General features: G+C 51.6%; 5 non-coding genes and 2 pseudogenes across 5 annotated transcripts; all 7 read left to right on the forward strand.

Annotated features, from left to right (window-relative positions):
- The first annotated feature begins 2525 nt into the window (after positions 1 to 2525).
- Positions 2526 to 2704, forward strand: LOC136964636 (U2 spliceosomal RNA; annotated as a pseudogene).
- Positions 2705 to 3435: 731 nt separating this feature from the next.
- On the forward strand, positions 3436 to 3553 carry LOC136964662 (U5 spliceosomal RNA). The gene has a single exon (XR_010879118.1). It is a non-coding gene; the product is annotated as a U5 spliceosomal RNA (small nuclear RNA).
- Positions 3554 to 10428: 6875 nt separating this feature from the next.
- LOC136964627 (U2 spliceosomal RNA) lies at positions 10429 to 10612 on the forward strand. Its single transcript, XR_010879105.1, has one exon. It is a non-coding gene; the product is annotated as a U2 spliceosomal RNA (small nuclear RNA).
- A 764-nt stretch (positions 10613 to 11376) lies between these two features.
- LOC136964663 (U5 spliceosomal RNA) lies at positions 11377 to 11494 on the forward strand. The gene has a single exon (XR_010879119.1). It is a non-coding gene; the product is annotated as a U5 spliceosomal RNA (small nuclear RNA).
- Positions 11495 to 18371: 6877 nt separating this feature from the next.
- On the forward strand, positions 18372 to 18553 carry LOC136964626 (U2 spliceosomal RNA). Its single transcript, XR_010879104.1, has one exon. It is a non-coding gene; the product is annotated as a U2 spliceosomal RNA (small nuclear RNA).
- A 702-nt stretch (positions 18554 to 19255) lies between these two features.
- On the forward strand, positions 19256 to 19373 carry LOC136964664 (U5 spliceosomal RNA). The gene has a single exon (XR_010879120.1). It is a non-coding gene; the product is annotated as a U5 spliceosomal RNA (small nuclear RNA).
- A 764-nt stretch (positions 19374 to 20137) lies between these two features.
- On the forward strand, positions 20138 to 20351 carry LOC136964637 (U2 spliceosomal RNA; annotated as a pseudogene).
- Positions 20352 to 26048: the final 5697 nt, after the last annotated feature.

Below are 26048 nucleotides of genomic sequence, written 5' to 3' on the forward strand. Positions count from 1 at the left end.
TTAGAAATAGACAAGAACATCACGTGTTTTAAAAAGGGGAAATCCCCAGGTGAGGACGGGCTCCCCCTGGAATTTTATCTAACCTTTTGGGATATTTTAAGGACTTTGAACGACTCGACCGACTACCTGACAGTTTTAGAGTGGGCATTGTGTCCCTTTTATTCAAGAAAAATGACAAGACGGACCTCAAGAACTGGCGACCTATCACTCTTTTAAACGTTGACTGTAAACTTTTTAGCAAGATTTTAACCTCCCGTATGTCTTGTGTTTTAGGGGACTTGATCCACCCGGATCAAGCCTGTGCCATCCCGGGAAGGAGGATCACGGACAGCCTGGTACTGATCAGAGACGCCATCTGTTTTGCGAGAGACAGAAACATTCGGCTAGTAGTCCTAAATTTAGATTTTGAGAAAGCCTTTGATCGGGTCTCGCACCAGTACCTTTTCAAGGTACTGCAAAAACTGGGGTTTCCCGGGAGATTTCTAGCTTGGGTGGGATTGCTGTACGGGGACATTACCAGCAAAATCCTCGTTAATGGGTTCTTATCCAAAGCAGTGGAAGTGAACTGCGGCGTCCGTCAGGGGTGTCCTCTATCCCCCTTACTCTATGTCTGCTGTATAGAGCCGCTGGCGCAGATCTTGAGAAGGGACCAACTCATTTGTGGGTTGGGGATCCCGGGGACTGGGGGACTGACTGCCAAGTGCATTTTATACATGGACGACATTAATATTTTATGCACTGACCTTTTATCCGTGGACAGGACCCTGGACCGGACAGACTGGTTTGGCCTCGCTTCGGGTGCCAAACTTAACAGGGACAAGACTGAGGGAAGACTTTTTGGGCCGTGGGGAGGGACAGACATGACTAGGCTTCCTATGACGACGACCCAGACCGACCTCCGCATCCTTGGGGTACAGTTCGACCGGGAGGGGGGAGGGAGCGGAAACTGGGTGGGTGTACTGACAAAAACCCGACAGAAACTGACGTTCTGGGGACTCAGACGACTGACGATTGAGGGCAAGGTTTTAATCATTAAAGCAGTGATTTTACCCTTGCTCTTGTTAATCTGTTCTGTTTTTATCCCCCCCAGACCCATTCTTTTAGCCCTCGACAGGATGGTGTTTTATTTCATCTGGGGGTCCAAGTGGGAGCGCCTGAAACGCGAAGTGATGAAAAAGGCCCCACGAAACGGAGGAAAAGGACTCCCGGATTTTAAACTGTTTTTAGGGGGCCGGTACACCGCACTCCACCTGGCACTGGCGACGACCCCATCCGGAAACCACAAGACCGCGGCCCTGGCCAGATTCTGGATGGGGTCCTACCTCAGGCACCTGCAGTGGATCCCGACAGACCTGAGGACGCCAGTGTCTTTTAACCTCCCCCCGGCCTACCTTTTTATTAAGACGTTTTTAAAAACACACATTTTAGAGAAGGAACCACTCACCGTTTTAACCAAACACCGCTCTGTTCTTTCTCTTGTGCAGGAACGGGAGGAAGTGAGCCGAGTGCGCCGACTCGCCCTGGGTGAGTCGGCCACGGTCTGGCGGAATGTGAGCCACCCTGCCCTGCTGAACAGGCACCGAGACCTCTCCTGGATGGTGGCCCATGAGATCCTCCCGGTCAGAGCCGTCATGCACTCCCGGAGACTGGCGACAACATCCAGGTGCCCACGGCCGACTTGTGGCGGAGAGGAGACCGTGAGGCACCTGCTCTGGGAGTGCAGTGCCGCCCGGGACCTGTGGATCCTAGCGGGGCCCCTGTTGAACCCGTGCCTGCCAGCAGGGGAGGTCCTAAACGCACAGCTGGTGCTCTACGGGGTGAGCCAGAGAACCATGACATCTGGACAGTTCCGCCAACTCTGGCTCACCCTGACGTGCTTCAAGGAAGCCCTCTGGACCTCCAGAAACCTGCTGGCGGGGAAGCGCGTGGAGCTGTCCACCCAGGCAGCGGCGGAACTGGCTGCAGGGACCCTCGGGTGGTACAGCCCACGCGCCATACGGAAGGGGCCCCCACCCACGTGAAGTGGTCCGGGCGGCAGCGGCCTGGCTGCGCCGGAATGGCTGCCTAGGTTGAGGATCTCCGCTGGGCCCCGGAGGGAGAGTGACTCGGTGGCTTGTTCAGCGGGGCAGTTGGATGTGAGCCAGACAGACTCACCCCGGTCCTGCACAACTGAAGAACAGAACTTTTAAACACACCCACACACTCACACAGACACACACGTGCACACACACACACACACATAGCCACATACACACACCACACTTTTAATGACACATTGTAAAACATTCCTTTAAAAATGTCTTAATTGAAGTGTACATCCTTTTTATGGCCTTTTAACACTGCTGTATTCATATGATTTGTTTTAGCCGGCACTTTTTAAACACGACTTCGATTCAGTGCTTTTTATGTAAATACACCAGTGTTTTTACCCTTTTTTATGTCCTGTAAATGATGTACCTTTTAAAACACAAGAAAATACATGTAAAGTGATTTGTTTTTTAATGAGGTGTCAACGGTGAGAACCAATAAATATTTCGAAAGAAAGAAAAAATCTGTTCTTATCAGTTTAATATCTGATATGTCCTCCATGCGAGGACAACATATTAAACGGATTTTTGCAACAGGGAGTCGGAACAGGGGCTCGCTCCGTCCGCTCCGCGCATCGCCCCGGTATTGCAGCGTCTCCGGGAAGGGTGCAATCTTTCTAAGCGTGTCAAAGAGAAAAGCTAGTGAGGGAGGGAGGGAGGGAGGGAGGGAGGGAGGGAAGGAGGGAATGTCTGAATGAGTGAGGTTTGGGGGAGAGGGGTTTAGGTTAGGGCTAGGGTTTTTGGGGTGAGGGTCAAAAAACTCTCAAAAGGGGGGGGCCCCCCAACAAAGCGGAACAAGCGATCCCTACCAAAAAAACGGGGTGAAAAGGGGGTGTGGGCGGAGCCCTGTCGGCCGGTGGCGTTTTCCCGCCCTTTTAGATATAAAAAAAAAACAAAAAAAAAAAAAAAAAAGGGAGTGACTGAGTGAGTGAGTGACTGAGTGAGTGAGTGAGTGAGTGACAGAGAGAGAGAGAGAGAGAGAGAGAGAGAGAGAGAGAGAGCTGGCTGACATTCAGCGGGGCCGAGGTGAAAAACTGGAAGGCAATCGGAATGAGTTTTTTCTCGCCGTGTCAGTCGACACCAACACGGAGTGGACTGGCTGGAAGGCGCATACGATAAACGCGTACGGATCTTAATGGAGAAAAAGCCATCAATGAAATGGAGAAAGTGCGGTAAGGAAAAGCCAAGCGGGCGGGCCGAGCCCCTCTGCGGCCCGTGGCGTTTCCGCGCCTTTTTTTTCCCGAGAAGGATGCGGTTCGCCCCGGTTCTCCCCGGTTCGCCCCCGCGGACGGGTGAGTCAGGGCCAACGGAGGGGTTGGGGGTAGGCCGTTTGGGTCGTTTCAAATCGACGCTCTGGTTCCCCTTCAGCACGCACAAGCCTTTCGCCTTTTACTAAAGACTTCCGTGGAGGGGAGCGCCGACGAGTGGAACGTGGTATTTTTGGGAGGCTTTGCCCGAGGGAGGGCAGAGCCTGATGGACGTGTGACAAAAGCAGGGTGAGGTTGGCTTTGGGGTTAGGTGCGTGCCTGCGGGTAAGGCAGGTTTTGTCTTTGCTTCTTCTGTAGCTGTTTCAATTCTGTTGCCTTTTGGCCTGGGCTTTCCGCTTCCGTCCCTGCTTGTCCTGCGGCTTTTGGCCTGGGCTTTCCGCTTCCGTCCCTGCTTGTCCTGCGGCTTTTGGCCTGGGCTTTCCGCTTCCGTCCCTGCTTGTCCTGCGGCTTTTGGCCTGGGCTTTCCGCTTCCGTCCCTGCTTGTCCTGCGGCTTTTGGCCTGGGCTTTCCGCTTCCGTCCCTGCTTGTCCTGCGGCTTTTGGCCTGGGCTTTCCGCTTCCGTCCCTGCTTGTCCTGCGGCTTTTGGCCTGGGCTTTCCGCTTCCGTCCCTGCTTGTCCTGCGGCTTTTGGCCTGGGCTTTCCGCTTCCGTCCCTGCTTGTCCTGCGGCTTTTGGCCTGGGCTTTCCGCTTCCGTCCCTGCTTGTCCTGCGGCTTTTGGCCTGGGCTTTCCGCTTCCGTCCCTGCTTGTCCTGCGGCTTTTGGCCTGGGCTTTCCGCTTCCGTCCCTGCTTGTCCTGCGGCTTTTGGCCTGGGCTTTCCGCTTCCGTCCCTGCTTGTCCTGCGGCTTTTGGCCTGGGCTTTCCGCTTCCGTGGTTTCGGCCGTTCTCGGTGTGGTGACCGAGCGGCCCAGGTGGTGCACGGAGGGTCCGCGCGCCGGGGGCGTCCGATAATGCGGTCATCGCTTCTCGGCCTTTTGGTTGAGATCAAGAGCAGTATCGAGTAACATCGATACTAATCGAAATCTCTCCTTGGGCCGTGGGCGATCGACCGGCCGGTGGGCGTTACCCTTTTCAGTTGGTGTTTGTCCTTATCATTTTGAATTTGATTTGTCTTGATACTGTGTTTGATTTCTGTCTCTGTCCTTGTTCCCAGGTCCACAGACGGTTGCCGGAGCCAGTGCTGGAGGAGGAGTCACTCACCGGAAATTTCCATTCTTCCACTGGCCTAGCCCAGTGCTAGGCCAGGTGAGTGCCTCCAAGGCCAGTACTTTTCCGGTCCCCCTGTGGGCCTTGTCTTGTGTTTGTGTAGTTTAGCCTGTTTTTTTGTTTATCTTCTTGTTTGTTTTGTGTGTCCTATTTGTTTAAATATTGTTAGGTGTTTCCTTTCTGTCTTGTTTTAGTAGTTTGTCCATAGCTTGTTTGTCCATAGTCTTTTTGTGAGTTTTAGTGTTTGTTTGGTGTAGCCTAGCCACCAATCCTTGATTGGTGGCAGGTGTGTCTTGTTAGTGTGAGTGTTTGTCTCAGTAGTTTTCCGTTTGGTGTATTCTTTTATTCTTGTCTTGTGTTTTTGTGTATTGTCTAAGTGTATTTGTGGTTAATTTCTTTTGGCCGGTCTTTTCAGTTGCTTTTACTTTGTTGATTTGGTTTTTGGTGGGGTGTTTGTGTAGTCCAGTTCAGTGTTTGTTACCCTCCATTGTATTGTTAGTGCCCCCCCCCCCCCCTCCATCCCCTCCCCTACCCCCCCCCCCCCCCCACACCAGTGTTTGTCTCTCCCCTACCCTCTTGTGTTGGTGTTCCCTCCCCCCCCCCTCCTGTTCCCTCTTGCTGTGTCACCCCCCCCCCCACGTGTCTGATTGTTTTTTGTTCAGTGTTGTTCGTGCCTCCAAAATGTCGGCCGCTCGTGCTGGCATGAGGAGGCACAACAGTGTCCGTTTTTTGTTCAAGGTGGTGGGTGGAGTAAAGGTGGAGATGTCCAGGTTGGACTTCTCAAGGAAGGTGCTGCAGAAGCTGCTCAGGTTCTCGCCGGCCGAGCTGAACTGCATCGTGGCCTTGCCTGCTGGGCAGGGCTTCGATGTCAGCTTCAGCACGGCCATGGTACTGAAAGAATTCTGGACACGTTTCGAGGTGAGCAAAGATCAAGTTACCCAAACGTTCTGCGTGGAAAAACTGACTGACAACACCTTGAAAGTGGTGATTGTCAGGATGTTTAATGAAACTGTGAACCCCGAGGATATCTGTGTCTGGTTGAAAAGGTACTGCACAGTTAAAGGGGTTCCAGTTAGAGTGAAGGATCTGGATGGCATATGGAATGGAGCTTGGAGAGTGCCCATCCAGCAGGTTCCAGATCCGACAGGTTTTGAAGGACTGAGGCAGTTACCCTCAATCATAGTGTTGGGGGAGAACAGGGGCTTCGTGCACTACATGGGACAGCCAAAGTTATGCAGAAAGTGCATGAAGCATGGGCACCTCGCGGAGGCGTGCCAGGAGGTGGTTTGCGGAAAATGTCGGGAGATCGGGCACGTCTTCGCGGAGTGCCCAAATGGGAGAGCTTGCAACTTGTGTGGCGAGCTCTCCCACCTGTTCAGAGACTGTCCTCAGTCCTTCGCCAACAAGCTCCGGGCGGTCAGGGCGCCCGTGGAGCCTGTGGTGGCCGAAAGGGGGCCCGTGGAAAAGAGGGCGGAGGGGGCCAAAGAGGTGGCGGAGGGAGTAAAAGAAATGGAGAAGGTGGCGGAGGAAGAGGTGGAGGAAGTGGCGGCGGACCCTGTTTTAATTCCTTTTAAGCAGGTGGCCGCCGAGCACAGACAGTCAATTGAGAAGGAGAAAGAGCAGAGCGCGGGAGAGGAGGCTGGGGGATCAGAGGAGACAGGAACTTCCAGCTCCTCTCCCAGCACCAGTGACTCGGCGGCCAGCGATGATTTTATCCAGTGTGGGCAGCTTTTACTCGGCAAACGCGATAGAGATCTGTCCGCTGACATCGATCCAGCCAGTAAAAAGGGGAGGCCTGAAGTGAGCTCTGGAGAGTCAGATTCCTCTCCTAGGGTATTTCCTTCCAGCTCTCCTAACCAAGTGTCGTTTTTAAACATGAATATCACGACTTCCACCCCCAAGGAGAGCTCAGGCCTCCCCAGACGCGACAAAAAGAAAAAAGGAGTCAAAAGCGAAGAGGTAAGCCTGATTTTATGATTTTAGTACCTGTTTTATTGTTTTACCCTCTTTTAAGATCCCCCCCTCCACGTTTTTAGTTTAAATGCACGTCCTTTTAACCCCTTTTACCCTTTTAATGGCGCTCACTTTTAGCACCATAAATGTAAGATGCATCACGACCACTTTTAGGGCGCAGTCCGTTTTATCATTTTTAAGTACTGTAAAAAGCGATGTGATTTTATTACAGGAATGTGGACTGCCTTTTAAAAACTCTTATTTTAAGTGGGAACGGATGTGGAGCCACGGGCCCTCCTGCTGGAGCGGCTCCAATGCAAACAAAAATGACGGAGTGGCGGTTTTAATAAAGAACCCACATGTGTTGGTGAAGGGGTGCACTGTTTTTAGAAATGGACGGGCGCTTTTACTGAATTTGACTTTTTTAGGGAAGGATTTTAAAGTAATCAATGTCTATGGTTTTAGTGATAAAAATGAACGTTTTACCCTTTTAGAAGATCTGCAGTCCCACCTGCTAGGTAGGGCCCCCCTTATTTTAGCAGGGGATTTTAACAGTGTTTTAACCAGGGCTGACAGGAGAGGTGCAGGGGTTGATTTTAAGGTAGACAAGGCGTCGACTCTTTTAAGCAGTACAGTACGAGACTTTAGATTGACTGACTGTTTTAAGACCTTGCATCCCAGAGAGGAGGGCCTCACCTGGTTCAGTGATGACGGCACCAAAGCCTCTCGCATAGACTACGTTTTTACCCGGGACGCCCCCCCAACCGATGCTAGATTGACCCCGGTTTTCTTCTCGGACCACTCTATGCTGTCCTGCACCCTTTCACTATCCTCGGGTGTGACTGTAGGGAAGGGTCTGTGGAAACTGAACTGCTCCCTGTTGGAGGATGAGGAGGCCGCAAGGCAGTACAGGGAGCAGTTCAGGGACTGGCAGACCCTCCAGGACTGTTTTGACACTAGGGCACAGTGGTGGGAGATGGTGAAGGGTAGGACCAAAGCCTTTTTTAGTCAGTTAGGGAGAGTTAGGAAAAAGAAAACAGATAGGTGCATGGTGGGACTGCAGAAACGTTTAGAAAGATATTTTACTTTGAGAAACCAGGGCATTGATTTTAACGATGAGATAAAAGCAGTAAAACAAGAGATGGCTATTTTATCGTGGGAAAAAAGTAAGGGGGTTATTTTAAGAAGTAAAGAAAGAGATCTAGAAGAGGGAGAAAAGTGCACCAGGTACTTTTTTAAGAAAATTTTAAGTAGGAGTGGGACTATGTCCAAATTAAAAAACAAGGAAGGAGAAATGATGGAGAAAACCGATGACATTTTAAAAGTAGTAGAAACTTTTTATGGGGAACTGTTTGGGGAAAAAGAAATTTTAAAAGAACGAACAAAAGAGGTTTTAGGGTTTTTAGAGAAAACAGTCGAGAACAAGGGCCAACTAGAGGAGGATTTTAACATAGAAGAACTACACAAGTGTGTCAAGGGTTTTAAGGGAGGGAAGTCTCCGGGGGCAGATGGGCTGCCTCTGGAGTTTTATCTCACCTTTTGGGACATTTTAGCACACGACCTCCTGACTGTTTTTAAAGACTTAGAGGACCTCGACAGACTTCCAGACAGTTTTAGAGTAGGGATAGTGTCATTACTCCATAAAAAAGACGACAGGACCGACCTGAAAAACTGGAGACCCATCACGCTTTTAAATTTTGATTTGAAACTTTTTAGCAAACTTTTAGCAAACAGAATGTCCACGGTTTTAGGTTCAGTGATCCACCCGGATCAAACCTGCGCCATCCCGGGAAGGAAGATCACCGACAGCCTCGTACTGATCAGAGACGCCATCTGTCTTGCGAGAGACAGAAACATTCGTTTAGCAGTACTAAATTTAGACTTTGAAAAAGCTTTTGATCGGGTCTCGCACCAGTACCTGTTTCAGGTACTGCAAAAAATGGGCTATCCGGACAGGTTTATAGCGTGGGTGGGGCTGTTGTATAGGGGTATACACAGCAGAGTTCTAGTTAACGGGAAACTCACAAACGCAGTTAATGTCCGCTGCGGCGTCCGTCAGGGTTGTCCGTTATCTCCCCTTCTCTTTGTCTCCTGTATCGAACCCTTGGCGCAGGTTTTGAGAAGGGACCAATGGATCACTGGGCTGGGAGTCCCGGGGAGCGGGGGGCTCTCAGCCACATGTGTTTTATATATGGACGACGTCAATGTTTTATGCACCGACCGACCTTCCATCGACAGGACTCTGGACAGGACTGACTGGTTCGGACTGGCGTCAGGGGCCAAACTGAACAGAAACAAGACAGAGGCCCAGTTTCACGGCCCCTGGCGCACACAGGACTTGACAGGACTGCCACTCACCACACAAACAGACTTGAGGGTTCTAGGGGTTAAATTTGACCGGTTAGGGCTAGGCAGCGGGAACTGGGGTGGTCTACTTGGGAAGACTAGGCAACGACTGGCTTTCTGGGGACTGCGTGACTTGACCATCGAAGGACGTATTTTAATCATAAAAACTGTGATTTTACCTCTGTTTTTATTGGTTTCAGCTGTTTTTATCCCCCCAAGAAGGGTGCTTTTAGCCTTGGACCGCTTGGTCTTTTACTTTGTATGGAAGTCCAAGTGGGAAAGGCTGAAAAGAGAGGTCATGAAGCACAGCCTTTTTAATGGGGGGAGGGGCCTCCCAAATTTTGCTTTATTTTTGACGAGCAGGTACACCGCCCTCCATGTGGGCCTGGCAAGCAAGGACACAAAGACGGGCCAGCTGGTGAGATTCTGGATGGGCGGGTACCTGCGAGCACGGAGGCTCCTCCCCATCGACCTGAGAGTGCCGGTGGCCTTCGACCTCCCACCGGCCTACTCAGTTTTAAAAAAGTTTTTGAAGGATTTTAATCTTGAACAGCAGACAGAGCGAGTTTTAACTAACCATCGTTTTATTCTCTCTGTTGTGCAGGAGGGGGAGCCGGTGAGTCCAGTGCGCGGGCTCGCGCTAGGCGAGCCCTCCACGGTTTGGCGCAACGTGGCCCATCCTGCTCTGCTGAACCGGCACCGCGACCTCAACTGGATGGTGGCCCACGAGATCCTCCCGGTCAGAGCCGTCATGCACTCCCGGGGCATGGGAACAACATCGAGGTGCCCACGGCCGACTTGTGGCGGAGAGGAGACCGTGCGGCACCTGCTCTGGGAGTGCAGGGCCGCCCGGGACCTGTGGATCCAAGCGGGGCCCCTGATAACCCCGAGCCTGCCAGCAGGGGAGGTCCTAACAGCACAGCTGGTGCTCTACGGGGTGAGCCAGAGACCCATACCATCGGGACAATTCCGCCAGCTCTGGCTCACCCTGACATGCTACAAAGAGGCACTGTGGACCTCCAGAAACCTGCTGGTGGGGAAGCGCGTGGAGACGGCCACCCAGGCAGTGGCGATGCTGGCTACAGGGACCCTAGGGTGGTACGTCCCACGCGCCATTCGGAAGGGGCCCCCACCCACGTGAAGTGGTCCGGGCGGCCGCGGCCTGACTGCGCCGGAATGGCTGCCGTGGTCGAGGATCTCCGCTGGGCCCCAGAGGAAGACCGGAGCGGTGACCGGTTCGGTGGAGCGGGAGGAATCGGCCACGTTCATGGACTCCAAGCTCCCCCTTCTTTGCACAACAGAGACTTTTAAAACTTTTACACACATTTCTTAACATGTCTTAACCCTGTATTGATGTAACACTTTTTATGGCTTTTATTACACTGTGTTTTAAAGTATTGTTTTGTTTTAAGTATTGTCTTTTAACATGCATACTTTTAAATTTGATCGAGCACATGTGTTTTTTATCCAATTTTATGCCTTTTTAAAGTGTTTTTAAGACATGCAAATTGAAAATTGAAATTTATACTTGAAATGTGTTTTTAACGCTCTGTCTGGCTGCAAATGATAAATCAATTCTTTCAAAAGAAAAAAAAAAAAAATCTGTTCTTATCAGTTTAATATCTGATATGTCCTCCATGCGAGGACAACATATTAAACGGATTTTTGCAACAGGGAGTCGGAACAGGGGCTCGCTCCGTCCGCTCCGCGCATCGCCCCGGTATTGCAGCGTCTCCGGGAAGGGTGCAATCTTTCTAAGCGTGTCAAAGAGAAAAGCTAGTGAGGGAGGGAGGGAGGGAGGGAGGGAGGGAGGGAGGGAGGGAGGGAAGGAAGGAAGGAAGGAGGGAGGGAAGGAGGGAATGTCTGAATGAGTGAGGTTTGGGGGAGAGGGGTTTAGGTTAGGGCTAGGGTTTTTGGGGTGAGGGTCAAAAAACCCTCAAAAGGGGGGGGCCCCCCAACAAAGCGGAACAAGCGATCCCTACCAAAAAAACGGGGTGAAAAGGGGGTGTGGGCGGAGCCCTGTCGGCCGGTGGCGTTTTCCCGCCCTTTTAGATATAAAAAAAAAAAAAAAAAAAAAAAAAAGGGAGTGACTGAGTGAGTGAGTGACTGAGTGAGTGAGTGAGTGAGTGACAGAGAGAGAGAGAGAGAGAGAGAGAGAGAGAGAGAGAGAGCTGGCTGACATTCAGCGGGGCCGAGGTGAAAAACTGGAAGGCAATCGGAATGAGTTTTTTCTCGCCGTGTCAGTCGACACCAACACGGAGTGGACTGGCTGGAAGGCGCATACGATAAACGCGTACGGATCTTAATGGAGAAAAAGCCATCAATGAAATGGAGAAAGTGCGGTAAGGAAAAGCCAAGCGGGCGGGCCGAGCCCCTCTGCGGCCCGTGGCGTTTCCGCGCCTTTTTTTTCCCGAGAAGGATGCGGTTCGCCCCGGTTCTCCCCGGTTCGCCCCCGCGGACGGGTGAGTCAGGGCCAACGGAGGGGTTGGGGGTAGGCCGTTTGGGTCGTTTCAAATCGACGCTCTGGTTCCCCTTCAGCACGCACAAGCCTTTCGCCTTTTACTAAAGACTTCCGTGGAGGGGAGCGCCGACGAGTGGAACGTGGTATTTTTGGGAGGCTTTGCCCGAGGGAGGGCAGAGCCTGATGGACGTGTGACAAAAGCAGGGTGAGGTTGGCTTTGGGGTTAGGTGCGTGCCTGCGGGTAAGGCAGGTTTTGTCTTTGCTTCTTCTGTAGCTGTTTCAATTCTGTTGCCTTTTGGCCTGGGCTTTCCGCTTCCGTCCCTGCTTGTCCTGCGGCTTTTGGCCTGGGCTTTCCGCTTCCGTCCCTGCTTGTCCTGCGGCTTTTGGCCTGGGCTTTCCGCTTCCGTCCCTGCTTGTCCTGCGCCTTTTGGCCTGGGCTTTCCGCTTCCGTCCCTGCTTGTCCTGCGGCTTTTGGCCTGGGCTTTCCGCTTCCGTCCCTGCTTGTCCTGCGGCTTTTGGCCTGGGCTTTCCGCTTCCGTCCCTGCTTGTCCTGCGGCTTTTGGCCTGGGCTTTCCGCTTCCGTCCCTGCTTGTCCTGCGGCTTTTGGCCTGGGCTTTCCGCTTCCGTCCCTGCTTGTCCTGCGGCTTTTGGCCTGGGCTTTCCGCTTCCGTCCCTGCTTGTCCTGCGGCTTTTGGCCTGGGCTTTCCGCTTCCGTCCCTGCTTGTCCTGCGGCTTTTGGCCTGGGCTTTCCGCTTCCGTCCCTGCTTGTCCTGCGGCTTTTGGCCTGGGCTTTCCGCTTCCGTCCCTGCTTGTCCTGCGGCTTTTGGCCTGGGCTTTCCGCTTCCGTGGTTTCGGCCGTTCTCGGTGTGGTGACCGAGCGGCCCAGGTGGTGCACGGAGGGTCCGCGCGCCGGGGGCGTCCGATAATGCGGTCATCGCTTCTCGGCCTTTTGGTTGAGATCAAGAGCAGTATCGAGTAACATCGATACTAATCGAAATCTCTCCTTGGGCCGTGGGCGATCGACCGGCCGGTGGGCGTTACCCTTTTCAGTTGGTGTTTGTCCTTATCATTTTGAATTTGATTTGTCTTGATACTGTGTTTGATTTCTGTCTCTGTCCTTGTTCCCAGGTCCACAGACGGTTGCCGGAGCCAGTGCTGGAGGAGGAGTCACTCACCGGAAATTTCCATTCTTCCACTGGCCTAGCCCAGTGCTAGGCCAGGTGAGTGCCTCCAAGGCCAGTACTTTTCCGGTCCCCCTGTGGGCCTTGTCTTGTGTTTGTGTAGTTTAGCCTGTTTTTTTGTTTATCTTCTTGTTTGTTTTGTGTGTCCTATTTGTTTAAATATTGTTAGGTGTTTCCTTTCTGTCTTGTTTTAGTAGTTTGTCCATAGCTTGTTTGTCCATAGTCTTTTTGTGAGTTTTAGTGTTTGTTTGGTGTAGCCTAGCCACCAATCCTTGATTGGTGGCAGGTGTGTCTTGTTAGTGTGAGTGTTTGTCTCAGTAGTTTTCCGTTTGGTGTATTCTTTTATTCTTGTCTTGTGTTTTTGTGTATTGTCTAAGTGTATTTGTGGTTAATTTCTTTTGGCCGGTCTTTTCAGTTGCTTTTACTTTGTTGATTTGGTTTTTGGTGGGGTGTTTGTGTAGTCCAGTTCAGTGTTTGTTACCCTCCATTGTATTGTTAGTGCCCCCCCCCCCCCCTCCATCCCCTCCCCTACCCCCCCCCCCCCCCCACACCAGTGTTTGTCTCTCCCCTACCCTCTTGTGTTGGTGTTCCCTCCCCCCCCCCCTCCTGTTCCCTCTTGCTGTGTCACCCCCCCCCCCCACGTGTCTGATTGTTTTTTGTTCAGTGTTGTTCGTGCCTCCAAAATGTCGGCCGCTCGTGCTGGCATGAGGAGGCACAACAGTGTCCGTTTTTTGTTCAAGGTGGTGGGTGGAGTAAAGGTGGAGATGTCCAGGTTGGACTTCTCAAGGAAGGTGCTGCAGAAGCTGCTCAGGTTCTCGCCGGCCGAGCTGAACTGCATCGTGGCCTTGCCTGCTGGGCAGGGCTTCGATGTCAGCTTCAGCACGGCCATGGTACTGAAAGAATTCTGGACACGTTTCGAGGTGAGCAAAGATCAAGTTACCCAAACGTTCTGCGTGGAAAAACTGACTGACAACACCTTGAAAGTGGTGATTGTCAGGATGTTTAATGAAACTGTGAACCCCGAGGATATCTGTGTCTGGTTGAAAAGGTACTGCACAGTTAAAGGGGTTCCAGTTAGAGTGAAGGATCTGGATGGCATATGGAATGGAGCTTGGAGAGTGCCCATCCAGCAGGTTCCAGATCCGACAGGTTTTGAAGGACTGAGGCAGTTACCCTCAATCATAGTGTTGGGGGAGAACAGGGGCTTCGTGCACTACATGGGACAGCCAAAGTTATGCAGAAAGTGCATGAAGCATGGGCACCTCGCGGAGGCGTGCCAGGAGGTGGTTTGCGGAAAATGTCGGGAGATCGGGCACGTCTTCGCGGAGTGCCCAAATGGGAGAGCTTGCAACTTGTGTGGCGAGCTCTCCCACCTGTTCAGAGACTGTCCTCAGTCCTTCGCCAACAAGCTCCGGGCGGTCAGGGCGCCCGTGGAGCCTGTGGTGGCCGAAAGGGGGCCCGTGGAAAAGAGGGCGGAGGGGGCCAAAGAGGTGGCGGAGGGAGTAAAAGAAATGGAGAAGGTGGCGGAGGAAGAGGTGGAGGAAGTGGCGGCGGACCCTGTTTTAATTCCTTTTAAGCAGGTGGCCGCCGAGCACAGACAGTCAATTGAGAAGGAGAAAGAGCAGAGCGCGGGAGAGGAGGCTGGGGGATCAGAGGAGACAGGAACTTCCAGCTCCTCTCCCAGCACCAGTGACTCGGCGGCCAGCGATGATTTTATCCAGTGTGGGCAGCTTTTACTCGGCAAACGCGATAGAGATCTGTCCGCTGACATCGATCCAGCCAGTAAAAAGGGGAGGCCTGAAGTGAGCTCTGGAGAGTCAGATTCCTCTCCTAGGGTATTTCCTTCCAGCTCTCCTAACCAAGTGTCGTTTTTAAACATGAATATCACGACTTCCACCCCCAAGGAGAGCTCAGGCCTCCCCAGACGCGACAAAAAGAAAAAAGGAGTCAAAAGCGAAGAGGTAAGCCTGATTTTATGATTTTAGTACCTGTTTTATTGTTTTACCCTCTTTTAAGATCCCCCCCTCCACGTTTTTAGTTTAAATGCACGTCCTTTTAACCCCTTTTACCCTTTTAATGGCGCTCACTTTTAGCACCATAAATGTAAGATGCATCACGACCACTTTTAGGGCGCAGTCCGTTTTATCATTTTTAAGTACTGTAAAAAGCGATGTGATTTTATTACAGGAATGTGGACTGCCTTTTAAAAACTCTTATTTTAAGTGGGAACGGATGTGGAGCCACGGGCCCTCCTGCTGGAGCGGCTCCAATGCAAACAAAAATGACGGAGTGGCGGTTTTAATAAAGAACCCACATGTGTTGGTGAAGGGGTGCACTGTTTTTAGAAATGGACGGGCGCTTTTACTGAATTTGACTTTTTTAGGGAAGGATTTTAAAGTAATCAATGTCTATGGTTTTAGTGATAAAAATGAACGTTTTACCCTTTTAGAAGATCTGCAGTCCCACCTGCTAGGTAGGGCCCCCCTTATTTTAGCAGGGGATTTTAACAGTGTTTTAACCAGGGCTGACAGGAGAGGTGCAGGGGTTGATTTTAAGGTAGACAAGGCGTCGACTCTTTTAAGCAGTACAGTACGAGACTTTAGATTGACTGACTGTTTTAAGACCTTGCATCCCAGAGAGGAGGGCCTCACCTGGTTCAGTGATGACGGCACCAAAGCCTCTCGCATAGACTACGTTTTTACCCGGGACGCCCCCCCAACCGATGCTAGATTGACCCCGGTTTTCTTCTCGGACCACTCTATGCTGTCCTGCACCCTTTCACTATCCTCGGGTGTGACTGTAGGGAAGGGTCTGTGGAAACTGAACTGCTCCCTGTTGGAGGATGAGGAGGCCGCAAGGCAGTACAGGGAGCAGTTCAGGGACTGGCAGACCCTCCAGGACTGTTTTGACACTAGGGCACAGTGGTGGGAGATGGTGAAGGGTAGGACCAAAGCCTTTTTTAGTCAGTTAGGGAGAGTTAGGAAAAAGAAAACAGATAGGTGCATGGTGGGACTGCAGAAACGTTTAGAAAGATATTTTACTTTGAGAAACCAGGGCATTGATTTTAACGATGAGATAAAAGCAGTAAAACAAGAGATGGCTATTTTATCGTGGGAAAAAAGTAAGGGGGTTATTTTAAGAAGTAAAGAAAGAGATCTAGAAGAGGGAGAAAAGTGCACCAGGTACTTTTTTAAGAAAATTTTAAGTAGGAGTGGGACTATGTCCAAATTAAAAAACAAGGAAGGAGAAATGATGGAGAAAACCGATGACATTTTAAAAGTAGTAGAAACTTTTTATGGGGAACTGTTTGGGGAAAAAGAAATTTTAAAAGAACGAACAAAAGAGGTTTTAGGGTTTTTAGAGAAAACAGTCGAGAACAAGGGCCAACTAGAGGAGGATTTTAACATAGAAGAACTACACAAGTGTGTCAAGGGTTTTAAGGGAGGGAAGTCTCCGGGGGCAGATGGGCTGCCTCTGGAGTTTTATCTCACCTTTTGGGACATTTTAGCACACGACCTCCTGACTGTTTTTAAAGACTTAGAGGACCTCGACAGACTTCCAGACAGTTTTAGAGTAGGGATAGTGTCATTACTCCATAAAAAAGACGACAGGACCGACCTGAAAAACTGGAGACCCATCACGCTTTTAAATTTTGATTTGAAACTTTTTAGCAAACTTTTAGCAAACAGAATGTCCACGGTTTTAGGTTCAGTGATCCACCCGGATCAAACCTGCGCCATCCCGGGAAGGAAGATCACCGACAGCCTCGTACTGATCAGAGACGCCATCTGTCTTGCGAGAGACAGAAACATTCGTTTAGCAGTACTAAATTTAGACTTTGAAAAAGCTTTTGATCGGGTCTCGCACCAGTACCTGTTTCAGGTACTGCAAAAAATGGGCTATCCGGACAGGTTTATAGCGTGGGTGGGGCTGTTGTATAGGGGTATACACAGCAGAGTTCTAGTTAACGGGAAACTCACAAACGCAGTTAATGTCCGCTGCGGCGTCCGTCAGGGTTGTCCGTTATCTCCCCTTCTCTTTGTCTCCTGTATCGAACCCTTGGCGCAGGTTTTGAGAAGGGACCAATGGATCACTGGGCTGGGAGTCCCGGGGAGCGGGGGGCTCTCAGCCACATGTGTTTTATATATGGACGACGTCAATGTTTTATGCACCGACCGACCTTCCATCGACAGGACTCTGGACAGGACTGACTGGTTCGGACTGGCGTCAGGGGCCAAACTGAACAGAAACAAGACAGAGGCCCAGTTTCACGGCCCCTGGCGCACACAGGACTTGACAGGACTGCCACTCACCACACAAACAGACTTGAGGGTTCTAGGGGTTAAATTTGACCGGTTAGGGCTAGGCAGCGGGAACTGGGGTGGTCTACTTGGGAAGACTAGGCAACGACTGGCTTTCTGGGGACTGCGTGACTTGACCATCGAAGGACGTATTTTAATCATAAAAACTGTGATTTTACCTCTGTTTTTATTGGTTTCAGCTGTTTTTATCCCCCCAAGAAGGGTGCTTTTAGCCTTGGACCGCTTGGTCTTTTACTTTGTATGGAAGTCCAAGTGGGAAAGGCTGAAAAGAGAGGTCATGAAGCACAGCCTTTTTAATGGGGGGAGGGGCCTCCCAAATTTTGCTTTATTTTTGACGAGCAGGTACACCGCCCTCCATGTGGGCCTGGCAAGCAAGGACACAAAGACGGGCCAGCTGGTGAGATTCTGGATGGGCGGGTACCTGCGAGCACGGAGGCTCCTCCCCATCGACCTGAGAGTGCCGGTGGCCTTCGACCTCCCACCGGCCTACTCAGTTTTAAAAAAGTTTTTGAAGGATTTTAATCTTGAACAGCAGACAGAGCGAGTTTTAACTAACCATCGTTTTATTCTCTCTGTTGTGCAGGAGGGGGAGCCGGTGAGTCCAGTGCGCGGGCTCGCGCTAGGCGAGCCCTCCACGGTTTGGCGCAACGTGGCCCATCCTGCTCTGCTGAACCGGCACCGCGACCTCAACTGGATGGTGGCCCACGAGATCCTCCCGGTCAGAGCCGTCATGCACTCCCGGGGCATGGGAACAACATCGAGGTGCCCACGGCCGACTTGTGGCGGAGAGGAGACCGTGCGGCACCTGCTCTGGGAGTGCAGGGCCGCCCGGGACCTGTGGATCCAAGCGGGGCCCCTGATAACCCCGAGCCTGCCAGCAGGGGAGGTCCTAACAGCACAGCTGGTGCTCTACGGGGTGAGCCAGAGACCCATACCATCGGGACAATTCCGCCAGCTCTGGCTCACCCTGACATGCTACAAAGAGGCACTGTGGACCTCCAGAAACCTGCTGGTGGGGAAGCGCGTGGAGACGGCCACCCAGGCAGTGGCGATGCTGGCTACAGGGACCCTAGGGTGGTACGTCCCACGCGCCATTCGGAAGGGGCCCCCACCCACGTGAAGTGGTCCGGGCGGCCGCGGCCTGACTGCGCCGGAATGGCTGCCGTGGTCGAGGATCTCCGCTGGGCCCCAGAGGAAGACCGGAGCGGTGACCGGTTCGGTGGAGCGGGAGGAATCGGCCACGTTCATGGACTCCAAGCTCCCCCTTCTTTGCACAACAGAGACTTTTAAAACTTTTACACACATTTCTTAACATGTCTTAACCCTGTATTGATGTAACACTTTTTATGGCTTTTATTACACTGTGTTTTAAAGTATTGTTTTGTTTTAAGTATTGTCTTTTAACATGCATACTTTTAAATTTGATCGAGCACATGTGTTTTTTATCCAATTTTATGCCTTTTTAAAGTGTTTTTAAGACATGCAAATTGAAAATTGAAATTTATACTTGAAATGTGTTTTTAACGCTCTGTCTGGCTGCAAATGATAAATAAATTCTTTCAAAAGAAAAAAAAAAAATCTGTTCTTATCAGTTTAATATCTGATATGTCCTCCATGCGAGGACAACATATTAAACGGATTTTTGCAACAGGGAGTCGGAACAGGGGCTCGCTCCGTCCGCTCCGCGCATCGCCCCGGTATTGCAGCGTCTCCGGGAAGGGTGCAATCTTTCTAAGCGTGTCAAAGAGAAAAGCTAGTGAGGGAGGGAGGGAGGGAGGGAGGGAGGGAAGGAGGGAATGTCTGAATGAGTGAGGTTTGGGGGAGAGGGGTTTAGGTTAGGGCTAGGGTTTTTGGGGTGAGGGTCAAAAAACTCTCAAAAGGGGGGGGCCCCCCAACAAAGCGGAACAAGCGATCCCTACCAAAAAAACGGGGTGAAAAGGGGGTGTGGGCGGAGCCCTGTCGGCCGGTGGCGTTTTCCCGCCCTTTTAGATATAAAAAAAAAAAAAAAAAAAAAAAAAAGGGAGTGACTGAGTGAGTGAGTGACTGAGTGAGTGAGTGAGTGACAGAGAGAGAGAGAGAGAGAGAGCTGGCTGACATTCAGCGGGGCCGAGGTGAAAAACTGGAAGGCAATCGGAATGAGTTTTTTCTCGCCGTGTCAGTCGACACCAACACGGAGTGGACTGGCTGGAAGGCGCATACGATAAACGCGTACGGATCTTAATGGAGAAAAAGCCATCAATGAAATGGAGAAAGTGCGGTAAGGAAAAGCCAAGCGGGCGGGCCGAGCCCCTCTGCGGCCCGTGGCGTTTCCGCGCCTTTTTTTTCCCGAGAAGGATGCGGTTCGCCCCGGTTCTCCCCGGTTCGCCCCCGCGGACGGGTGAGTCAGGGCCAACGGAGGGGTTGGGGGTAGGCCGTTTGGGTCGTTTCAAATCGACGCTCTGGTTCCCCTTCAGCACGCACAAGCCTTTCGCCTTTTACTAAAGACTTCCGTGGAGGGGAGCGCCGACGAGTGGAACGTGGTATTTTTGGGAGGCTTTGCCCGAGGGAGGGCAGAGCCTGATGGACGTGTGACAAAAGCAGGGTGAGGTTGGCTTTGGGGTTAGGTGCGTGCCTGCGGGTAAGGCAGGTTTTGTCTTTGCTTCTTCTGTAGCTGTTTCAATTCTGTTGCCTTTTGGCCTGGGCTTTCCGCTTCCGTCCCTGCTTGTCCTGCGGCTTTTGGCCTGGGCTTTCCGCTTCCGTCCCTGCTTGTCCTGCGGCTTTTGGCCTGGGCTTTCCGCTTCCGTCCCTGCTTGTCCTGCGCCTTTTGGCCTGGGCTTTCCGCTTCCGTCCCTGCTTGTCCTGCGGCTTTTGGCCTGGGCTTTCCGCTTCCGTCCCTGCTTGTCCTGCGGCTTTTGGCCTGGGCTTTCCGCTTCCGTCCCTGCTTGTCCTGCGGCTTTTGGCCTGGGCTTTCCGCTTCCGTCCCTGCTTGTCCTGCGGCTTTTGGCCTGGGCTTTCCGCTTCCGTCCCTGCTTGTCCTGCGGCTTTTGGCCTGGGCTTTCCGCTTCCGTCCCTGCTTGTCCTGCGGCTTTTGGCCTGGGCTTTCCGCTTCCGTCCCTGCTTGTCCTGCGGCTTTTGGCCTGGGCTTTCCGCTTCCGTCCCTGCTTGTCCTGCGGCTTTTGGCCTGGGCTTTCCGCTTCCGTCCCTGCTTGTCCTGCGGCTTTTGGCCTCGGCTTTGGTTTTGGCTTTTGGTGGTTTCGGCCGTTCTCGGTGTGGTGACCGAGCGGCCCAGGTGGTGCACGGAGGGTCCGCGCGCCGGGGGCGTCCGATAATGCGGTCATCGCTTCTCGGCCTTTTGGCTAAGATCAAGTGTAGTATCTGTTCTTATCGATACTAATCGAAATCTCACCTTGGGCCGTGGGCGATCGACCGGCCGGTGGGCGTTACCCTTTTCAGTTGGTGTTTGTCCTTATCATTTTGAATTTGATTTGTCTTGATACTGTGTTTGATTTCTGTCTCTGTCCTTGTTCCCAGGTCCACAGACGGTTGCCGGAGCCAGTGCTGGAGGAGGAGTCACTCACCGGAAATTTCCATTCTTCCACTGGCCTAGCCCAGTGCTAGGCCAGGTGAGTGCCTCCAAGGCCAGTACTTTTCCGGTCCCCCTGTGGGCCTTGTCTTGTGTTTGTGTAGTTTAGCCTGTTTTTTTTTTTTTTTTTGTTTATCTTCTTGTTTGTTTTGTGTGTCCTATTTGTTTAAATATTGTTAGGTGTTTCCTTTCTGTCTTGTTTTAGTAGTTTGTCCATAGCTTGTTTGTCCATAGTCTTTTTGTGAGTTTTAGTGTTTGTTTGGTGTAGCCTAGCCACCAAGCCTTGATTGGTGGCAGGTGTGTCTTGTTAGTGTGAGTGTTTGTCTCAGTATTTTTCCGTTTGGTGTAGTCTTTTATTCTTGTCTTGTGTTTTTGTGTATTGTCTAAGTGTATTTGTGGTTAATTTCTTTTGGCCGGTCTTTTCAGTTGCTTTTACTTTGTTGATTTGGTTTTTGGTGGGGTGTTTGTGTAGTCCAGTTCAGTGTTTGTTACCCTCCATTGTATTGTTAGTGCCCCCCCCCCCCTCCATCCCCTCCCCTACCCCCCCCCCCCCCCCCCCCACACCAGTGTTTGTCTCTCCCCTACCCTCTTGTGTTGGTGTTCCCTCCCCCCCCCTCCTGTTCCCTCTTGCTGTGTCACCCCCCCCCCCCCACGTGTCTGATTGTTTTTTGTTCAGTGTTGTTCGTGCCTCCAAAATGTCGGCCGCTCGTGCTGGCATGAGGAGGCACAACAGTGTCCGTTTTTTGTTCAAGGTGGTGGGTGGAGTAAAGGTGGAGATGTCCAGGTTGGACTTCTCAAGGAAGGTGCTGCAGAAGCTGCTCAGGTTCTCGCCGGCCGAGCTGAACTGCATCGTGGCCTTGCCTGCTGGGCAGGGCTTCGATGTCAGCTTCAGCACGGCCATGGTACTGAAAGAATTCTGGACACGTTTCGAGGTGAGCAAAGATCAAGTTACCCAAACGTTCTGCGTGGAAAAACTGACTGACAACACCTTGAAAGTGGTGATTGTCAGGATGTTTAATGAAACTGTGAACCCCGAGGATATCTGTGTCTGGTTGAAAAGGTACTGCACAGTTAAAGGGGTTCCAGTTAGAGTGAAGGATCTGGATGGCATATGGAATGGAGCTTGGAGAGTGCCCATCCAGCAGGTTCCAGATCCGACAGGTTTTGAAGGACTGAGGCAGTTACCCTCAATCATAGTGTTGGGGGAGAACAGGGGCTTCGTGCACTACATGGGACAGCCAAAGTTATGCAGAAAGTGCATGAAGCATGGGCACCTCGCGGAGGCGTGCCAGGAGGTGGTTTGCGGAAAATGTCGGGAGATCGGGCACGTCTTCGCGGAGTGCCCAAATGGGAGAGCTTGCAACTTGTGTGGCGAGCTCTCCCACCTGTTCAGAGACTGTCCTCAGTCCTTCGCCAACAAGCTCCGGGCGGTCAGGGCGCCCGTGGAGCCTGTGGTGGCCGAAAGGGGGCCCGTGGAAAAGAGGGCGGAGGGGGCCAAAGAGGTGGCGGAGGGAGTAAAAGAAATGGAGAAGGTGGCGGAGGAAGAGGTGGAGGAAGTGGCGGCGGACCCTGTTTTAATTCCTTTTAAGCAGGTGGCCGCCGAGCACAGACAGTCAATTGAGAAGGAGAAAGAGCAGAGCGCGGGAGAGGAGGCTGGGGGATCAGAGGAGACAGGAACTTCCAGCTCCTCTCCCAGCACCAGTGACTCGGCGGCCAGCGATGATTTTATCCAGTGTGGGCAGCTTTTACTCGGCAAACGCGATAGAGATCTGTCCGCTGACATCGATCCAGCCAGTAAAAAGGGGAGGCCTGAAGTGAGCTCTGGAGAGTCAGATTCCTCTCCTAGGGTATTTCCTTCCAGCTCTCCTAACCAAGTGTCGTTTTTAAACATGAATATCACGACTTCCACCCCCAAGGAGAGCTCAGGCCTCCCTAGACGCGACAAAAAGAAAAAAGGAGTCAAAAGCGAAGAGGTAAGCCTGATTTTATGATTTTAGTACCTGTTTTATTGTTTTACCCTCTTTTAAGATCCCCCCCTCCACGTTTTTAGTTTAAATGCACGTCCTTTTAACCCCTTTTACCCTTTTAATGGCGCTCACTTTTAGCACCATAAATGTAAGATGCATCACGACCACTTTTAGGGCGCAGTCCGTTTTATCATTTTTAAGTACTGTAAAAAGCGATGTGATTTTATTACAGGAATGTGGACTGCCTTTTAAAAACTCTTATTTTAAGTGGGAACGGATGTGGAGCCACGGGCCCTCCTGCTGGAGCGGCTCCAATGCAAACAAAAATGACGGAGTGGCGGTTTTAATAAAGAACCCACATGTGTTGGTGAAGGGGTGCACTGTTTTTAGAAATGGACGGGCGCTTTTACTGAATTTGACTTTTTTAGGGAAGGATTTTAAAGTAATCAATGTCTATGGTTTTAGTGATAAAAATGAACGTTTTACCCTTTTAGAAGATCTGCAGTCCCACCTGCTAGGTAGGGCCCCCCTTATTTTAGCAGGGGATTTTAACAGTGTTTTAACCAGGGCTGACAGGAGAGGTGCAGGGGTTGATTTTAAGGTAGACAAGGCGTCGACTCTTTTAAGCAGTACAGTACGAGACTTTAGATTGACTGACTGTTTTAAGACCTTGCATCCCAGAGAGGAGGGCCTCACCTGGTTCAGTGATGACGGCACCAAAGCCTCTCGCATAGACTACGTTTTTACCCGGGACGCCCCCCCAACCGATGCTAGATTGACCCCGGTTTTCTTCTCGGACCACTCTATGCTGTCCTGCACCCTTTCACTATCCTCGGGTGTGACTGTAGGGAAGGGTCTGTGGAAACTGAACTGCTCCCTGTTGGAGGATGAGGAGGCCGCAAGGCAGTACAGGGAGCAGTTCAGGGACTGGCAGACCCTCCAGGACTGTTTTGACACTAGGGCACAGTGGTGGGAGATGGTGAAGGGTAGGACCAAAGCCTTTTTTAGTCAGTTAGGGAGAGTTAGGAAAAAGAAAACAGATAGGTGCATGGTGGGACTGCAGAAACGTTTAGAAAGATATTTTACTTTGAGAAACCAGGGCATTGATTTTAACGATGAGATAAAAGCAGTAAAACAAGAGATGGCTATTTTATCGTGGGAAAAAAGTAAGGGGGTTATTTTAAGAAGTAAAGAAAGAGATCTAGAAGAGGGAGAAAAGTGCACCAGGTACTTTTTTAAGAAAATTTTAAGTAGGAGTGGGACTATGTCCAAATTAAAAAACAAGGAAGGAGAAATGATGGAGAAAACCGATGACATTTTAAAAGTAGTAGAAACTTTTTATGGGGAACTGTTTGGGGAAAAAGAAATTTTAAAAGAACGAACAAAAGAGGTTTTAGGGTTTTTAGAGAAAACAGTCGAGAACAAGGGCCAACTAGAGGAGGATTTTAACATAGAAGAACTACACAAGTGTGTCAAGGGTTTTAAGGGAGGGAAGTCTCCGGGGGCAGATGGGCTGCCTCTGGAGTTTTATCTCACCTTTTGGGACATTTTAGCACACGACCTCCTGACTGTTTTTAAAGACTTAGAGGACCTCGACAGACTTCCAGACAGTTTTAGAGTAGGGATAGTGTCATTACTCCATAAAAAAGACGACAGGACCGACCTGAAAAACTGGAGACCCATCACGCTTTTAAATTTTGATTTGAAACTTTTTAGCAAACTTTTAGCAAACAGAATGTCCACGGTTTTAGGTTCAGTGATCCACCCGGATCAAACCTGCGCCATCCCGGGAAGGAAGATCACCGACAGCCTCGTACTGATCAGAGACGCCATCTGTCTTGCGAGAGACAGAAACATTCGTTTAGCAGTACTAAATTTAGACTTTGAAAAAGCTTTTGATCGGGTCTCGCACCAGTACCTGTTTCAGGTACTGCAAAAAATGGGCTATCCGGACAGGTTTATAGCGTGGGTGGGGCTGTTGTATAGGGGTATACACAGCAGAGTTCTAGTTAACGGGAAACTCACAAACGCAGTTAATGTCCGCTGCGGCGTCCGTCAGGGTTGTCCGTTATCTCCCCTTCTCTTTGTCTCCTGTATCGAACCCTTGGCGCAGGTTTTGAGAAGGGACCAATGGATCACTGGGCTGGGAGTCCCGGGGAGCGGGGGGCTCTCAGCCACATGTGTTTTATATATGGACGACGTCAATGTTTTATGCACCGACCGACCTTCCATCGACAGGACTCTGGACAGGACTGACTGGTTCGGACTGGCGTCAGGGGCCAAACTGAACAGAAACAAGACAGAGGCCCAGTTTCACGGCCCCTGGCGCACACAGGACTTGACAGGACTGCCACTCACCACACAAACAGACTTGAGGGTTCTAGGGGTTAAATTTGACCGGTTAGGGCTAGGCAGCGGGAACTGGGGTGGTCTACTTGGGAAGACTAGGCAACGACTGGCTTTCTGGGGACTGCGTGACTTGACCATCGAAGGACGTATTTTAATCATAAAAACTGTGATTTTACCTCTGTTTTTATTGGTTTCAGCTGTTTTTATCCCCCCAAGAAGGGTGCTTTTAGCCTTGGACCGCTTGGTCTTTTACTTTGTATGGAAGTCCAAGTGGGAAAGGCTGAAAAGAGAGGTCATGAAGCACAGCCTTTTTAATGGGGGGAGGGGCCTCCCAAATTTTGCTTTATTTTTGACGAGCAGGTACACCGCCCTCCATGTGGGCCTGGCAAGCAAGGACACAAAGACGGGCCAGCTGGTGAGATTCTGGATGGGCGGGTACCTGCGAGCACGGAGGCTCCTCCCCATCGACCTGAGAGTGCCGGTGGCCTTCGACCTCCCACCGGCCTACTCAGTTTTAAAAAAGTTTTTGAAGGATTTTAATCTTGAACAGCAGACAGAGCGAGTTTTAACTAACCATCGTTTTATTCTCTCTGTTGTGCAGGAGGGGGAGCCGGTGAGTCCAGTGCGCGGGCTCGCGCTAGGCGAGCCCTCCACGGTTTGGCGCAACGTGGCCCATCCTGCTCTGCTGAACCGGCACCGCGACCTCAACTGGATGGTGGCCCACGAGATCCTCCCGGTCAGAGCCGTCATGCACTCCCGGGGCATGGGAACAACATCGAGGTGCCCACGGCCGACTTGTGGCGGAGAGGAGACCGTGCGGCACCTGCTCTGGGAGTGCAGGGCCGCCCGGGACCTGTGGATCCAAGCGGGGCCCCTGATAACCCCGAGCCTGCCAGCAGGGGAGGTCCTAACAGCACAGCTGGTGCTCTACGGGGTGAGCCAGAGACCCATACCATCGGGACAATTCCGCCAGCTCTGGCTCACCCTGACATGCTACAAAGAGGCACTGTGGACCTCCAGAAACCTGCTGGTGGGGAAGCGCGTGGAGACGGCCACCCAGGCAGTGGCGATGCTGGCTACAGGGACCCTAGGGTGGTACGTCCCACGCGCCATTCGGAAGGGGCCCCCACCCACGTGAAGTGGTCCGGGCGGCCGCGGCCTGACTGCGCCGGAATGGCTGCCGTGGTCGAGGATCTCCGCTGGGCCCCAGAGGAAGACCGGAGCGGTGACCGGTTCGGTGGAGCGGGAGGAATCGGCCACGTTCATGGACTCCAAGCTCCCCCTTCTTTGCACAACAGAGACTTTTAAAACTTTTACACACATTTCTTAACATGTCTTAACCCTGTAT

The sequence above is a fragment of the Osmerus mordax genome, chromosome 20, assembly GCF_038355195.1.
Source record: "Osmerus mordax isolate fOsmMor3 chromosome 20, fOsmMor3.pri, whole genome shotgun sequence".
NCBI lineage: Eukaryota > Metazoa > Chordata > Actinopteri > Osmeriformes > Osmeridae > Osmerus > Osmerus mordax.